This window comes from Aptenodytes patagonicus, chromosome Z (assembly GCF_965638725.1).
Source record: "Aptenodytes patagonicus chromosome Z, bAptPat1.pri.cur, whole genome shotgun sequence".
NCBI classification, from domain to species: Eukaryota; Metazoa; Chordata; class Aves; order Sphenisciformes; family Spheniscidae; genus Aptenodytes; species Aptenodytes patagonicus.
The window spans coordinates 87,945,348-87,964,408 of NC_134982.1; the positions used below are offsets into that span (position 1 = coordinate 87,945,348).

At 38.3% G+C, this 19,061-nt stretch overlaps 1 protein-coding gene across 4 annotated transcripts in view; it reads right to left on the bottom strand.

Annotated features, from left to right (window-relative positions):
* Window positions 1-19,061, bottom strand: part of KIAA0825 (KIAA0825 ortholog) — a 267,900-nt gene that overhangs the window by 246,115 nt on the left and 2,724 nt on the right. For all 4 annotated transcript variants that reach the window (XM_076361837.1, XM_076361838.1, XM_076361839.1 and 1 more), the window contains one exon: window positions 11,115-11,208. The gene's annotated coding sequence lies outside the window, so the exon portion shown is untranslated. The remainder of the gene's footprint in view (window positions 1-11,114; window positions 11,209-19,061) is intronic.

Here is a 19,061-nt window from a genome sequence, read left to right on the forward strand (position 1 = left end):
ATGATGGGTGAAATATAAATATGGGGAGGCCTGGCAGATCGATTATATCACACTCCCACAAACCCGCCAAGGCAAGCGCCACGTGCTTACAATGGTGGAGGCTGGAAACATATCCCATGCCCCATGCCACTGCCCGGAACACTATCCTGGGCCTTGAAAAGCAAGTCCTGTGGCGACATGGCACCCCAGAAAGAATTGAGTCAGACAACGGGACTCATTTCCCAAACAACCTCACAGACACCTGGGCCAAGGAGCACGGCATGGAGTGGGTGTATCACATCCCCTGTCATGCACCAGCCTCTGGGAAAACTGAACGATACAATGGACTGTTAAAGACTATGCTGAGAGCAATGGGTGGTGGGACGTTCAAACATATGGACACCCATTTAGCAAAGGCCACCTGGTTAGTCAACACTCGGGGATCTGCCAATCGAGCTGGTCCTCGTAAAAGTCATAACTTTTATGTACTGTAGACGGGAATAAAGTCCCTGTAGTGCACATGAAAAATATGTTGGGGAAAACAGTTTGGGTTATTCCTGCCTCAGGAAAAGGCAAACCCATCCATGGGATTGCTTTTGCTCAAGGACCTGGGTGCACTTGGTGGGTGATGTGGGAGGATGGGGAAGTCCAATGTGTACCTCAAGGGGATTTGATTTTGGGTGAGAATAGCCAATGATCTGAATTATGTGATGTTAAGTACTATATAATATTATATTCCATACTAATGGTATTACAATAAGAATCACCCAGACTAATGAAGAATAACTTCAGTGAAACCAAGCAAAGCACAGTGATGATGGTACCAGAACTGACTTCAACATGAAACAATCCAACACCACATACCATCTCCATCTTTCCTGCCCTGGAAGATTATTACGACAGATGGAGCCCAAAGTCATGGACTAAATGAACTCACCGAACATTTTAGAGGGATGGCCCACAGACTAAGGGAATAATGTCTGTGTGTGTATATATACATATAAAAAGAAAGCCGGGAAAAGGGGTGGTGATTAATGAAAATATACTGGAAAATATGAGACTTGAGCATGACGTAGATGGTATAGAGTAAGGGGTGGATATTGTCCTGGTTTCGGCAGGGATAGAGTTAATTTCCTTCCTAGTAGCTGGTACAGTGCTGTGGTTTGGATTTAGGATGACAACAAAGTTGATAACACACCCATGTTTTAGTTGTTACTAGGTAATGCTTACACTAGCCAAGGACTTTTCGGTTTCCCATGTTCTACCAACTGAGAAGGCTGGAGGTACACAAGAAGCTGGGAGGGGGCACAGCCAAACTGGCCAAAGGGACATTCCATACCATGGGACGTCATGCTCAGTACATCAACTGGGGAAAGCTGGCCGGGGGGGCCGCTGCTCGGGGACTGGCTGGGCATCGGTTGGTGGGTGGTGAGCAATTGTACTGTGCATCACTTGCTTTGTGTATTATTATTATTATATTATTATTATTATTTTATTTCAACTATTAAACTGTTTTTATCTCAACCCACGAGTTTTTCTCACTTGTGCACTTCCAATTCTCTCCCCCATCCCACCTCGGGGGGGGGGAGGGGGGAGGGGGCAGGGGGAAGGTGTGTGTGGTAAGCGAGCGGCTGTGTGGTGCTCAGTTGCTGACTGAGGTTAAACCACGACACACCAGAATAGGTGCCAGAAAATAACTGTAATTCTCTCTTGGGTAACTGGTCAAAAAGATGTAATTAGCAAATTTGGATGTTATTCATACTACTGCAGATGAACATAATTTAGTAAGTCAACAAAGGAATACCTTCTTTCACACATTAATTTTTAGAGCTTCTCAGTGATTCCTGCACGTTCAGGAAGGGCAGTTCTCTCCCAACCCTAACTAACCTAGAGTAAGTCCACACAAACTGTAACCTGAATTTTAAATGTTCTTCTAATTAAGTATTCTATAATTTGTGTTATTTTTTTATTTCTGCACTTGGAAGTACTTGTGCACACAAAGCATTTAAAGAATACAACCACTGAATGATGACATGGAGATACAGAAGTAAACATGAAGATATCTAGTTGACATTTAGAATAGAATCATTATTAAGGTTGGAAAAGACCTCTAAGATCATCGAGTCCAACCATCGACCCAACACCCCCATGCCCACTAAACCATGTCCCTAAGCGCCTCATCTACACGTCTTTTAAATACTTCCAGGGATGGTGACTCAACCACTTCCCTGGGCAGCCTCTTCCAATGTTTCACCACTCTTTCAGTAAAGACATCTTTCCTCACATCCAATCTAAACCTCCCCTGGCACAACTTGAGGCCGTTTCCTCTCGTCCTATCGCTTGTTACTTGGCAGAAGAGACCGACCCCACCTCGCTACAACCTCCTTGCAGGGAGTTGTAGAGAGCGATGAGGTCTCCCCTCAGCCTCCTCTTCTCCAGGCTAAACAGTCCCAGTTCCCTCAGCCGCTCCTCATAAGACTTGTTCTCCAGACCCCTCACCAGCTTCGTTGCCCTTCTCTGAACACGCTCCAGCACCTCAATGTCCTTCTTGTAGTGAGGGGCCCAAAACTGAACACAGTATTTGAGGTGCGGCCTCACCAGTGCCAAGTACAGGGGCATGATCACTGCCCTGTTCCTGCTGGCCACACCATTTCTGATACAGGCCAGGATGCCATTGGCCTTCTTGGCCGCCTGGGCACACTGCCGGCTCATGTTCAGCCGGCTGTCGACCAGCACCCCCAGGTCCTTTTCCGACAGGCAGCTTTCCAGCCACTCTTCCCCAAGCCTGTAGCGCTGCATGGGGTTGTTGTGGCCAAAGTGCAGGACCCGGCACTTGGCCTTGTTGAATCTCACACACTTGGCCTCGGCCCATCGATCCAGCCTGTCCAGGTCCCTCTGCAGAGCCTTCCTACCCTCGAGCAGACCAACACTCCCGCCACTGTCACTGTTTGTCCCCAGATGAAATTCATTTACTAGGGGGGAAAAAGGAAAATCCTTCCACTTTCCTTCAAAGTGACGGTCTTTCACCTGTACACTTTTATACCATGATTAATAGTTAACAATAGGCTACACACACACAGCTATAACACAATGCTGTTTACAGTGGATTATTTCGTATCAGTAGCTGAAGCAGGTAAAGAGTATCTGTATCTGTAAGAACCAATAAATGCTTGGCCATGAAATGGCAGATAGCTAGCTTGCTTTTCCCTCTCTCTGGGTAACGCCGCTTGTCTAACTTCTTCATTATTGCTTTTTGTCAGGTGATAAACTGCTGTGGCTCAGGTGTACTCTGTCACCTCCCATTTGGTATTACCATCAGAATGCCATCTCACAGCTTGCAATCAACTGTTGAACCCATGCTGCTAGGCACAGCAAACCCACCTCCACCATTTTAAGTGCAACATAATTAATATTTCCTTGCACTGAAGAGAGACACAAGGTCACTAGAACAGCGTAACTGCTGACAGTGCATAAGCATCCTATAGCATTGTAACATTACTAACAGCATAGCCTGTGAAAATGTGTAAGCGTTTTGTAACTTAGCTAAACAGAAGCACACAACTACAAAGGAGCAAACAGAAACTTACGGTATGGTTGCACAAAAGGGGCTCAGGAAAATGTGTAAACAGGAAAATGTGCAAGATAAGAGAAAAGTAGACAGATAACGCAGAAAATATGTCTGTTGGAACCAGAATAATCCTGCAGAATAAACAGAAAAGATTCCTGGCAAAACCAGGACAAGTCCTGATCCTAAAAAATAAAATCAATTATGTTGAGAGCAAATTAGGTCCTCCCTATCTCTTTGAGGAGGAGGGTAAGAAGCATAAAATACAAAGGAAAAAATCTGTGGGGAAGTTGCTTATTAGGTTCATCCTTTCCCTCATTAAGGAGCTCGAGGCTGGCTGCTTCAGTAACTAAGACCATTAAGGACCCAAGCCATCAATGGTAGCTATGCTGCATCAGCTTTGTGGTATTATATACTCACAGTTTAGAAAAGCTTCTTAAGGACTGTTTTCATCTTGTGTGATAATGACTGATAACAACCAAGAACTATGTGTATTGTTTATTAATGTCAAACTAGTAAAGTATTGCTTCAAAGTGTGAAAATGGCCTGATCTATGTCTTCTATACATTACCAATAGAGCAATCTCTAACTCCCTAAATGATAAATATACACACACTTACATTCAGTTGCAAGTGTCAGGCTCTTGTGAATAAAGTTTAATTCCAAGTCCTACTACACACTACTCACTCCACTATAGAGCAGGAGTTCGGTAAATCACCTACTCCTATATTTTAAATTTAATTAAAACAGGAATACTATTTCCTTCCCCCTTTCTTTTCTCCTATTTATATTGTGATCTCTTTTGATTAAGGACTGTCTTTTACTATGACTAGCATCAACCTCAGCTGAGGCAGGACCTCAGGCTGGTAGGTACTATTTCCATCAAAACAGAAAACTGTAATGCTAATTAACTTTTGGATAGTACAAGTACATGCTTCTGCAACTACAGAACTACACATTTCATTTCTTGCACAGGAGTAGCTCAGTGCTATGTCTTTTACCTCCCCCCAAGATTGCCCTGTACACACATTTTCAATCCTCTTTTATTTCAGGGTCTATTTCAGGGTGGTTGTCTGTGTTTCACATTCCCCTCTCCAGCCCACATCAGGGTCTGGCAGGCTCCTGTCACATCACGAGTCTTCTGTGCTCTGTTATCAGAGGACCTCCTTTACCAGTGTCTCCACTGCGTTTTCAACACCACCCTCTTCTCTCATGACAGTCCTTATTTTGGAAGTCTGCGAGCAATTCTATGTAACCTCTTTTCCCTCAGTCATTCTGGTCCCTTACCCCTTTTTGTTCTGGGAGATGAATCACTCTGGATGCTAATATGCTTCACGCTACTGTGAAGATAGGTGAAGATGAGAGACGGGACTTGCTATACTGGCATGGCTTAACTGTTCAAACGTTGCATGATGTTGTTTGAAAAATATGAAGCTATGGCTATGCTAAATAACAGTGAAGGCTTTCATGTGTCACCTGTTCTCCTTTCAGTTCTCTAATTTCCTATAAAATCATAAAACTCTACACTGAAAATTGCCCCAAAGTAGAATTTTTCGCAAAGTTCCCATACTGGAAAACAGAAAAGGAAACCACACAGAAATGAGAGCAACCTTTAAACTTGACTAATCAGATGTCTTACTTCTGCACCAACTTGCCTATTCAAAAATTGAAAGTTTACGTATACAACCAAGAGATAAAACAAAGGATTAAGATTAAATAATACATTGTATATTCACTAGACACCAAAAGATGCATACAGTGTGCAGCTAATGTATCTTCAGCAATTAAAAATTCAGCTATATGAATATTGCAATAATTTAAGTTTTTAAATTATTTATCTCAAAGTGGCAGAAAAGATCATTATTTAAAAATAACATGCAAGATGCAAGTCATGAAAAATTGATGTGAAACAGCAATCTTTAAGACTTGAGCTCACTTTATGCAAAACTATTAATGCTAAAAAATTCCTACCAAAATTCAAGTCTTTGGAAAAAGAAATTTTATGACCTGTTCCATCAATTCATAATCCTCAGTTTTATTCCCTCTGAAGTATACTAGCAAGCTGTATGAACTCAAAAGAAGGATAAAGAGTTGTTGCTTAAATCAAATCACAAAGGAGAAAATTAAATGCTTTCTGAACTACTCTCTTTTTCCTTCCATTTGCCCCTCTAGTCTTTCATTTTCTGCTACACTCCCCCTCTCAAATTTCCCAATGAAAATAAATGCTGGATGGCTTTGTGTTAAGTCAGAAAAATGATCTATAACTGCATTTTACTGTATTTGCTGCTTAACATATCCCAACAGTGAACCTAACATTTAGAATCTATCATATCAACATAGTCATCATGATCCAAGCTGCAAATAATAGAGAGTGTCACTGTCAATTTTGCTTTCTCACACTTCCTTCCCTTCACTTCATCTGATTTTAATAATCCCTGTCAAACCACAAACAGTCCAAATTACCTTCTTGACACAGAAGCTTTCAACGAAGAGACAGAATCTCAACTTTCATTTAGCGACTACAAAAGCAAGCTGTCCGACTGGACAAATATTATTTCCACTCTTGACAATCTCTACAGTAAAGCATGCTTTTTAATTTTCACTGAAGCTGCCAAGGGTTTGATATAAGCTTCTTGTTTAGTGTAGATTGACTCACAGGATTAGCAACCAACAACTGTAATTGTGTTTAAAGAAGCCAGCACTTTCAAGTCAAAGAAAAAATTGCTTGCAAAAGGTGACAATTGCATGTCATAAGCTAACTAAATTAAGAAAAAGATTATACAAATAATTTCAATTTTGTAGATCTCATCAGATCTGTTTTAAGATCATTTTACATTTCTAAGATTGACCAAATGGTTGCTGCTAACATGTAATATAAATCAGAATTTCAAGGAGGACAACTTTATATTCAACTACATCAGCAACAGTCTAAGAAAGGCTAGCATTTGACAACAGGAAATACGTTCAAGGCAAATAAGCTTCCGCAAAAGGGTGTGATCTGTAATCATTTTCCTCTCTGTTGGCTTGCCTTCAAAGTAAGCTTGATAACATAACTCACTGCTTCACATACATCAGTTTAAAAGTAATTGATTTCTCTGATGAGGCACAGTATTGTATAATTAGCATTCTATTTGAAGTTTATGTGGATTAATCAAAGCATAATACATTTTTATATAAAATAGTTTCTTCACACAGACACACCAGTCTCTCTAATCATCTGGAAGTCTATTGCTTCTTAGTATTTTGACTTATTTAAAGTTGCAATCAGGTTTTGAAGTAACTAGCTATAAAAAAAGGAAACAGAATAACCAAGATGCTTCCCATCAGGAGCCTCACGTAAAGTATTTGTTTTAAATACCTCAGATTACCTATCCCATGCACAGGCCTAATTTAAGACTAATCAAAGCTGTTCTAAAAGATTCTTTGTTAACTAGTCAGCATACACCAAAACAATAAAAGCCTATCTTTGAGGAATCCATAAAATCACTATGAAATGCAGAGGCATATGCCTAGATGGTCTTTAGAGTTCCACAGCAAGAGAATTATGCTTTCTACTAATACAGCAGCATTTTAGTGGTTTTTTAACAGTTTGGGCTGGCAACTGGCTCTCCATGATCACTCACCTACATGGCCAGACATCCTCCTGCTTGCCTTTCTATTCTGTTTTTCTTCCCAGTGAAGAGTAAGAGTTTTAACAGCTTACTGTATTTTTCTCTTTTAGCACTGCTAGCCAAAGCACAATTTTGATACTCAGCAGTATGTTGATTCTACCGTATGAGGTCTGCATCAGATTGGACCTGTACATTTTTTTTATTCTAAAAAAAGGATCTGATCAAAAGATCACTTAAAGGAGAAAAAAATTATATGAGTGTCCTGGTTTCGGCAGGCATAGAGTTAATTTCCTTCCTAGTAGCTGGTACAGTGCTGTGGTTTGGATTTAGGGTGAGAACAATGTTGATAACGCACCGATGTTTTAGTTGTTGCTGAGCAGTGCTTACACTAGCCAAGGACTTTTTGGTTTCCCATGCTCTACTGACTGAGCAGGCTGGAGGTGCACAAGAAGCTGGGAGGGGGCACAGCCAAACTGGCCAAAGGGACATTCCATACCATGGGACGTCATGCTCAGTACATAAACTGGGGAAAGCTGGCCGGGGGGGGCCGCTGCTCGGGGACTGGCTGGGCATCGGTCGGCAGGTGGTGAGCAACTGTACTGTGCATCACTTGCTTTGTGTAGTAGTAGTAGTAGTAGTATCATTTTATTTCAATTATTAAACTGTTTTTATCTCAACCCACGAGTTTTTCCCACTTGTGCTTTTCCAATTCTCTCCCCCATCCCACCGGGTGGGGGGGGGAGTGAGCGAGTGGCTGTGTGGTGCTCAGTTGCCGACTGAGGTTAAACCACGACAATGAGTAACACAGAGACCAATGGTATTCTCAGTTTTAATTAAAAGGACATTGATTTAAGCCTCTTTAAGTGAAGTGCTTAGTCTTGACTACGTCTTGACTTCTACTTAACTATCAGTTTGAATCCAGAGCAGAACTCATAACTGTTATCAGCTAGCTTTATGCATTAAAAAAGCACAGATTATATATCATTAGGGTTAAGCACTACCAAACACGATGGAGATAGGAGATAGGAAAGACATCTGTAGAACAGTACATTAAAGTACAAACATAGTGACTGCTATGAAAGTATGTCTATACCACATCTACCTAATGGTAATAAAAATAATTGTACAAAACTAAACCTTGTGTCTAACTGGTTTGCAGTTCTGTAACTATCAGGGAAGCTAGATTTTTCAATTTTTTTTTTTTTAAGACAGGAGCTTCTTACTAATTTATTAGCCATATATAAATGATTTTTTCAAACTAGTTGCTCAGAGGTAGCCTTTACCTTCCCAGAGCATCCTCTCTATATTTCAATCCCGTTTTGTCTCACTTCATAAATTACATTATCAGATGTTACATCTTTATTTCTTGCCAGGAAGTGTAAGTCACAACTATGATGCTACAAAAGCAAAAAAAATGGATAACCAAGTGGCATTTTTAAATAATTATCCACAATACCTTTCCATTGCTGCTGAAGAAGAAAGAAGGGAAAATAAAGGAATAGTTATAGTGAAAGGATCTTCCTTCTTCTCAAGGATCTCTTAAACGATACTCTCACACTTCAGCCTGAAGGTCCTTAACGTAGGGGAACTAAGAGTCCTGCAGCTCATGAAAGAAACATCTCATATGTCATGGTGAAGTTCGTTTACCTGTATACTGTTAGTCTGTATACACCATGGAAATACCACATGGGTATGATTCAAGAATACTCATGGAGAACTCTAGTACATTCTACCATCTCTTCTGGGAAGATGCTGTGTCAAGAGTACTATTTCAAAATATGATAGAGGCAACAGTGTTAAAAGGTGGGAGAGGGAATCATAACAACATGCATTCACAGAGAGGAAAATAAATCTTTCTTTGGAACCAGACCAGGCCATAAATTACTGTGTAAAAAGGAAAGACAATCAGCCTATTTGTGATGCAGAAAAGGGTTCCTCCTCCCTATCATCTTAAACAACTACCGTAAAGATATATTAAATTCTCTAGTGCAGAAAGCACTTAGCCTTTGGTTTCATGATTAAGAGGGCAAGTGTTCATAAATATCTTACAAGTGAACACTATGCACTGTGTTATTTCTTACATAATTACAAGACTCAAATGAGTTGTGCAACCAGCCAAGAAGTGGAACTACAGTGTAAACAATGTGCACTACTTGCCTATCACATGAAATAAATCTTTTGCTTCAGAACAAAACTGGACTGAAAAAAGCACTAAAGATCTAATTTTTTTTTTGAGGGAAGACTACATTTCAAGTTTCTAGAGAGAAAGAGAGGGGGCTATCACATACTAAAAAAAAAAGGAGTAAAAACTTTTTTCTAGGGTCACATTAACATTTTAGCAAATTTCTTTTTCCTTATATTAATTTTATAGCATTTTACAACTTTTTTAAAGTTAAAAATTAATAAGCCATATAAGATTCAAGCTGGAAACTTATAATACAATCAAATTTTTAAGGTTCAATCTATATATTTTTTTATTTAACTGCCTAAAACTGAGTATAGTAACAACTCTATCAGAATATCCTTCAGAAGCATGAGTTGTGACCAAATCTATTTTTATATGAGTGCTACAGTGAACCTTGGAGTTTCAACTCTATTTTATTAATCTGCAAGAGAAATTATGCTTGTTGTGACCCAGCCAACAGCAGGTGGTCCCAACCCAAGATTCCCGTCACTAGTACGCCACCAGGAAACAGTGTGGAGGATGTTACAAGCACAAACAAAACATCCAATGAGAAAAGTGGTTAACGGTATGTATTCTGACTAATGAAGAAAGAGTTCAGGGATAGAAGAGGGAGGGAGCATTTATTGAAATGACATATTTTTCCTAGATAAGTGGGTAATAAGTGACATTACAATATCCTGCCTCATGCTAATCTTTGGAGCTGGACATTATTCAGAAACTTCAAATTTGTTCCAAATAAGAGAATCAAAAGTTTATCGCTTTGGAAGTGTGTATCATGGAACGGCATTCAACAAATAATTTGATTTTTAATATCAAGGCAGACTGGAATGATTTTTCCATTTTTTTCTTCTATCACAGTATGCACTAGGGATAAGTTCATTATAGGAAAAGAACCAAGTGAGCTGTATTCCTCACCACCCCCTATATCTGCATTACCTGACATAACTCACACGCTTCCAGTCAAATGGCATGGTAAGAATTACAAACATTGTAGAGCCTACTATTCATGTTTCAAATAATCCACTTCTTTATCTGGACTACTGGATGATATAGCTCCCTAAACCACTTCTGCTTGGAATGATTACAAGTTTTTATTCAAGTTAGATTTTTGTACTATTATGCACTAACGGCAACGCAATAAAAAGAGTGGAGAGAAATAGATTGATTACACTGAAAAAAGACATTTGGACAACTTGAGAGACAGGCCACATTTTCTGACCCTTTCTTCACAGGGTCAAGGGAGGTTATTAGGGTTGTCTGTATATTACAGAACAGGCTGTATTCTGCTCCAAATGTAATAAATACTAGGGACTGTTGCAGCTAAGCAAATGCTGCAAATTACAATATGCATTTCAAAACAGTGCTCTAAATTAACTTCTACAATAATCATGTAAGTCCTTAGTACAAAGAGATACCTTATTCAGACTTCTTACAAAATTACACTAATCCAAAGTTAATAACTATCCATTTCTTAATAGTTAAAACAACTAGTCATTTTTATAGCTGTTGTATAGAGGTAAGAATTTATAAAATGGTTAACCTGAACAAAGCTTGCTTAGAACTTCTTAAAAACTCTTAAATTTAAATGTAGCATCTCCTACATTTTCTTCAATCAATAAAAATTCATACATATTCTTGATTAGTACCAATAAGCACCTGCCTATAAACATCACAGGTCTCATCTAACTAACTAATTAGAATTTTTTTAAGCATTTATAGTTTATAGCAAGTCAATTTCAGAACATATCAATGTACAATTTCCATAAATACATACCTTCAGTCAATATGCTCTCTCTGTAACTGCAATCTTCTTGTTTTCCGTTTTAAGAGACTACGCATAACATTCAGCTAATAGTTCATCAGTGATCCTATGTAAAAAGAAGGTAGTAAAATTAGTAATAGGTAGTATTTGAGGAACTAACACTTTCACAGATAAAAATCCTAACTGCTTAAGTGGTATACAAAATTGCTCATACAATAAGACAGTATGCTTCTTCATTCCAACTGGTAAATAATAGTCCAAGTTCAAAATGTTAAAAAAAAGTTTTAACTTTAGGAGCCTCCACTTCTGTTGATACTTACATTGCAAACCATGGTGCTACATAACACTTCATTTCATTGTTCCAAAGGTATAAAAGCAATGGAGAGAAGATACATACAGGATGGGAAATTAGAAGGCCACAGAAGCTCCCAAAATAGCATATGGCAGCTATAAGAAATGCTTAGACAAGGTCCACATGGCTCAGTAGTTTCACTGAGAATAATCTACCTTGTGGTCACCCATTTGTAGAACAAACAACTTAGAAAAGAGGTGGAAGAGATGAACATTCAATATATAAAGGCGGCTTATTAGAAAGATGGAGAGAGACTTTTTATCAAGGCCTTATGACAGGACAAGGGGCAACAGTTGTAAACTGAAAGAGGGTAGGTTTAGATTGGACATAAGGAAGAAATTCTTTACTATGAGGGTGGTGAGGAAGAGGTTGCCCAGAGAAGTTGTGGATGCCCCGTCCCTGGAAGTGTTCAAGGTCAGGTTGGACGGGGCTTTGAGCAACCTGATCTAATGAAAGACGTCCCTGCCCACAGCAGGGTGTTGGACTACACGGTGTTTTAAGGTCCCTTCCAACCCAAACCATTCTGTGACTCTATAATTCCATGACTGTATTAAAAGAACTAAAGATTGACTGCTGCATCCAGTAGTGGTTGTGGATATGAATCAAATGAATCAAATCAGGTAGCTAAAAACTAGCTCAGCAAAAATATCCTACCATCCTTCTGTACCAGCCACTTACCCTGTGCAAGCCTGTTTATCCCCAATTACCAGGCAGCTGTGTAAGCACTGATGGTGGCACAGGGTAGGTGACTGCAGTGAGTGGCTGGTGCAGGCCTGCCCACTTGGCAGCAGTGCCAGTTTATGCTAGATTAAATTGACAAAACTATGATGAAAATGATAGATTGCCTGCATTAGACTTACAGACTTTGAGAAATCATCTCCACAGAGGAACTGAAAGGATTGTGTTTACACATGCATACTAACATACCGGAATAGAAAGTTCCATTATGTTTAACAGCAACAAAATGGGAAAACATATGTAAGAAATAACAGGAAGTATCCTGTTCACCTGCTTTTGTTTCACAATATTTTAAGCAATTAAAAATATTTTTTACAAGGCTTCCTGCATGTATTAAACTCGTTTTACTCAGTACTGTTTATTAAAAAGAAAGTGGTTCTTTATGTGGAAAAGATTCGGGAACTCTTAGCACTTCCCAGGGTTTTAGCTGAGGTACCCCAGGACTAAAGTTCCTGTAACTCAGAAGTTCTGTAGAAGAATCAGCAAAGACAAGAGCAAAGGAAGCTTAAAAGAACCGCATGTAAGTTTGACAGCGGGACAGCCCCTGATCTTTGACCAATACTTTCATATCTGTATTTTAAATGAAGAGCAAAGTCAACAAAGCCTGTACTTTTTCCACTGCTTTCCACTTTTCTGAAAACAGAGGCTATGCAAAAAACTGTATTAAAAAAAAAATAGCAAGGTTTTAACTCCAGTCCACAAAAGCCAAGAAATTTAAAGTTAGTCTGACATTTAATCCTTAAATCATGCAATTGTGCTTCTTTTTTAAAAATCAACAATGCAAGTTAATGACAAGCTGTCAGCCCTAGCTTTGAATTGCCTGAAGTTTGTCATTTGGTGTTTGTGTCACAACCTTAATGTTATTTAAATGTAGTTTTTAGTATCTATTATTTAAAAAGGTCTACTTTACGACAGCAAAAAGCTTTGATGGAATAAACCTCAAAGTACACTGTAGTGCTGGTATGCCACTTCATTAGAAGTAGTGCATAAAACATATGCTGTTGACAAATCTAATTCATTAAAGGTGAGATAGATGCACTTTAAAACAACTGGATGGCATCATTATCTACAGTTCCTTTTATAAATTATTCTTCTTTTCCCATTTGACTGAACTTGTCAGTGTTCCCTTTTCAGACTGTGAATGTTTTTGCCTTAAAATTCAATACCTTCAACATGTTTGGACAAGTTAAATAAGTGGTGTATTTGCCAAAACTGAAATTGTAAACAGAAACATTCACACTGATTATTTCACCTATATTAACTAATCAGAAATAAAATTAAGCAACAATGTATAAGAGTTTCAGCTTTATCAAACATAAAATTTAAAAATGAAGATAAGAGGAAATTACAAAGTACAACAGAATCACATTCTGGCAGCATTTTGCATTGCTATTCAGATGACTTGGATTTGATATTGAATTGAATTCTGCAAGAGAGAAGATCAGGCACATCACAAAGCTGACAGCTAGCTGACATATTTAGTTGTAAAAGGAAGAATCGCTAACTATATTACTCAGACTTTCAGGTAAAGACCAATATTGGTATAGGAACTAAAGGCTATAGAAGGGTTCATAAATAAAATTGAGCTGGTATTTGAAGCACGGCCCATCAGAGTGGTCAATTCCTTGAGCAGCCTTCCAACAGACAAAACACACATAACTAGTCAAAAACTATTCAAACTCCATCTTAGAATATCGTTGCCTGGGAGAACATGGAAATTTTTCTCCTCAGCCGAGAAAGAATGAAGTCCTTCTATCACTGTGGTCTTTAAAACCCAAATCACAGCACAGGAGCTTCACTGAATCGATTAAAAAAATAAAGTGAAGAAGAATGCTTTTGAGAACTAAATATAACCCAAGTTATGGTTAAATTCCACTAATAACATATTCAGCAAAATTCTAAACTACACTGTATACAGGGAAACTGGAAAAAAAAATATTGAAGATTCTTGGATTCTTTCTGTAACATAATTTGCCTTTCAATTCCTTATAAAGTGACCTAAATCTATCCATTAAAAAAAAATACAGAAATTTTTGCATAGAATGCATAATCATACTTCAATATGTCAATACTCTGTACTCTGTACAAGTATTTTGTAATGAATTAGCTGGATTAGCAAAGAATTTTGCCTTGTTCAAGAAAAGCCATGTATAGCACATAATACCATCCTATATATTTCTATACAGACACATGTACACATACACATTTTTAAGTAGATGCAGTGTCTCAGATTAATTCTATATTGTCTCTTGCAGAGACAACAAGCTCATTCCAATATAACACTTATCCTGAAAATTTAAGAGGTGGACATTTTGCTTAAAAAAAATTGACATATGAGTAACTTAAATATGGAAACACCTCCGAGTAGAATTCACCAAGGCCTATTTTATGCCTCCACGGATTGCAGCAAATCAGTTTCTGCAAGCGACTCTAAACATTTAAACTAAAAACTGACAGATTAATTTACCACATTTCAATCAGCATCTACCATTACCTCAGAAGATTTACATCACGTATGTCCAATATGCTACACATGCAATACTCCTAATTAGTCTCCCCATTATTCCTCATCTTGCTCTTTTTTCATTTTGTTCCCTTTCCTGCCATACTGTCTTTACAATCCCATGAGTGTAACAGTCATATTTGTTTAAGCCTTCCGCCACCAAAACATGTTAGCTGCAGATGGACAAGAGTACAGTGGTTATCTCCACTCAAGGAGGCACATCTCAAAGGCCACCTGTCTCCAGAATCCCTCTGTGAATGGAATTAAAAATCATTCCACTTACAATGTTCTTATTACTGAGAAGAGCCATATCCTATTGACTGCTGGTACTAGCAACTCTTCTCGTAAAGTCATTTCTGAGATTCTGTGAAGGGGGCTTCTGTTTATCTCTAAACAACAGGGAAGTAGGACTTTGGGTACCTAAACTCTACTCTGGTCCGCCCAATAAGTCTTTGAGGATGCTGCTGGGAGTGGGGAGGCAGGAAAAGGAAAGAAACAGGGCTGGCATCTTTAGAGAGTTTACGCTTATATAGAAGAGCCCGTAACGCCTTCCCAAAGGAAGCTTTCGTGCTCCCCAACGTTTCCCAAAAAGATGCTCTGTTCCCAGTCAGGGATTTCATTCCTGCTTTTACTCCAGCCCTTACTGATGATCTTTACGAGCAGTAATGTTGCTAACCACACAGCCCTTCTGTCAATAGCCGCACTCCAGATGGGAGAAACCGCTGACAGCAAAAACCTTCCACACTAATAAATGTCATTGCTTCATTGGGAAAGTGGAAGAAAAGAGGGAGAGATCTTACCTATGTCATTGCTCCAAAAGAAATCTTTTATTCTTCTGCGCATAAGGGACTGCCAAAGCACCCCTTCTGAAAAAGGTCTGGCCACTTTTTCTGCAATCCTTAGGTTATTTTCAGGAAGCTATTTGGAGGACCTCACCGAGTCTCATAAAGCTCCTCGGACTACCGATCGCAAAAGGACATTGCTGTCTCCTTCCTTGAGGGAACATTTCCCTCACAGCACAGAGTGGTATCTCTGGATGGGAGAACGACTTACATGTCTTATATCTGGGTATGCCAAAGCCAAGTAGAATCACACAGTAATCTTCAAAAACAATAAAGTGGAGTACACAAAACTCCACTTCTCTTAACTCCCAAGTCCACAAGTGTGATGGGAAACAATCAGTCATTAAGCAAAATTTCTTGTTCATCCAAATGAATTCATTACAAGACTCAGTAAGAAAAATAAAAATTGTGGATGTTCAGCTTATTTTGCATTGAAATAGACCTCAGAGCCTAAAAAAAATACACCAATTAACACATTATTTTAGTACTGAATGCTTCTACTACAATCTTCATGAGACATTAAAGAGACACTGATATGCCAGGGTAAGTTGCTTTCGGTGGCGACCTGGAATTCTTAGGGACGGATGACAAAGTTGTAAGAATACAATAGTTATCTGCAAGATCTGCTGAGAACAGGGGTTTCACCTTAACTTAAGGGACAACTGAACAGTTACAAGGTACCGCTATGGTACTCTGTTAACTTCACCCTAAGTAGCAAGTCTGTATCTGATACTTGAATGTCACAATTGTATATAATCTTCCAGTTACACATTCATAAAATACATAGATAGAACTGTAAAATACTGTAGGGTATTTTGATACTGGCTTGCTCTTGTTGTACCTTCATTATCTTCCCTATTACAATTTATGCCACACTTTCTCCTAACTTCTTTTTAGTATTCTTCTTTTCTCCTTCCATCCACAGTCATCTACACCTTTTGCCTGCCCTCTGTACTGACCTCAAGTACAGTGAACAGCAGAGAAGGTAAAAACTGTACATGCAACACATTACCCCACTGGTTACATCACATCTGACTTGATTTTCTAATGCCTGTGAGCCAGGGTTCATGTTTATCTGCATTGTAGGGCATCAATCATGCTGTTGCCAGTTGCCTAGTAAAAAATAGAACTGGGGGGAGAGAGGGGTCATTGCAGAGAAGAAACCATTCTGGAATATTCTGAGGATATACATTGCTATTTAACAACATACAATTATTAAGAAAAATTTGTAATTTCTGCTACCATTACAGACATTCACCATTCTGACTGCAGTTACTTAGGGAAGAATAGTACACAAAAGACAAAGAAAATGCATTTTAAAGCACACTAAAAAAAAAAAAAAAAAAAAAAAAAATCAACAAACACAATCTGAATGAGCTTATGTGGATTCTCAAAAAAAAGAAGGTGAAAGGACTTTGATGAAGGAAACTTTGCTGATCACATCAGAATGGATCTCCTATGTAGGAGAAAATATTAGAAGGTCAGTGGGGGAATTAGGTCTATTAAGTATGCCAGGCAGGTATAGCAGATTTAGGTCAGGGCAGGAGAACAGTAATATGATTAAGAAAGAAGGTCCAAGCAGCCAGGGACTAACTCATGTCAGGCAAAGGCAAGAAACTTGAACTTTACATGGTAGAAAACGTAAATATTAAATGCAGAATGAAACCATTCCACTACCTGTATTTTAAAAGAAAAAACAAACACCACCTTATTCCAAGTCATGAGTGACTGAAAGTGCACTAATGAAGTGCAGTTCACTAATTCATTAATGAGTGAACTAATATACACAAAGTATATAGCTTGGCATCATTTACAGAAGAGTTACTGAACAATTTGCTGAACACTGTTCTGTGCTCTCTGCATTTGTCCCTCAACACTGATTCACTGACATACATTAATGGGATGCGAGTTTGCAGAAAGGCAGGTGGATGCCAGGAGATAAGAAGATAGCCTGAGCTTACAATGACCGGCAAAAGAAATGCTCTATGTAAGAAAAATGGTTACACGGAGAAACACAAATGATACTTCCTGAAGTATCAAAACATAAAGATGTTTTTAAATATGAGTACAAAGTTATGATAACTAAGAGTTTACATAATCAGTAAGGCTTGAAGAAAAGCAGCAATTTTCACAATGCTTGTTCTGCCATTCCTATATTCATCAGCTCATGAAAGAAACTACAGGTATGTTTACAGAAGAACAATCATTATTAAGAAGCTATTCTAGCTTCTGTGGATTTATATTATGTTTATATTATTTCCAATTCTTGTAATCCCTTATCATTATAGAAGAAAATTTAAATTCCTTCACTGTTTCGACAAAGCCAGGGTCAGTGCTTCATACTGAAGACAGACTTACAAAATGGACTTAAAACAGGGCACAAAGTTAGATTTTTCTCCACATGAAGGCAGTGTGGAGACACTTCATACTGGTTTAGCTTTTATGACTAACTTTTCAGTGTAGCTTCTGGGTTTGTTTTTTTTTTTACAAAGCTGTGATTACTAAATGTTTGACCAAAATTTGCCTGTGACACTGTGATTTTTGTTTTGTCAAATGATACTGCTCAAACAAGTATACACGTTATGTTGAGGCAACATTAGAAAAAAGCTCTAATAAATAATTTTTTAAACTCTGAAATTGTTTATCAGTCAACTGATAAACTTCTTTGCATGATGGAAAATATTTTAAGCACATAATGCAAAATATCTTCCACTAGATAAAAAAATCTGTCAGATCATATTTCACAATGGAAAAGATGTTTATGGATGGATCGTATCACAATTACTGCAAGAAATTATGTATCGTTTTCAACACAGGAAGTCCAAAGGCTAGTGAGGGACAAAAAACATGAAGAAAAACCCCAAGCCCTATCCTGCAAAGTTGAGGATAAAATGGTGAAGGCTTGCAGAAAGAGGTTGTGAGATTTAAGGACAAGGTTCGACAGTGATCACATTGATCATGGCTACACCAATGAGGCCTGGAGAAAGAGAACTGCACGTACTATGTGAAGTAAATTAGCTATCTGTGGGAAAATGTAAAAAGCGAAATTTCAAGGCAAAAGACATGGTGGCAATACAATTATGTGTAGAACATAAAGGATACAGAAAGTATAAGGTAGAAAGCTAGAACAGTGGAATGAAAACAAAATTTCTCTTTTTTTTTTGGTCTCTCTAGGAAATAAAATTAAGAAAGAAGCAGTTACAGAAGTCTGAAAGAGATGGGCACCTAAAACACTGTAAGTAAACTCTTTCTGTGAAAGAGTAAAAGAAATACTTATTTCTCTGATCTTGGCATCTTAAAGAGCTGAGGACATGGGAGCTGTACAGCCATTCTTGATAGTCCTTAAAATGTAATTATAAATTTTATAAGTGAAATACCATTTGTGTGGCACTGAAAATCACTTCTCAATTTTTATAAAAGATGTCACATATACTGTAGAAGAGAAAGTGTAAAAGTGGATATCCATCTAAAACCCAGAGACAAACCGCTTAAATATAGTTTACAATACAGAGCAACTGAACCAG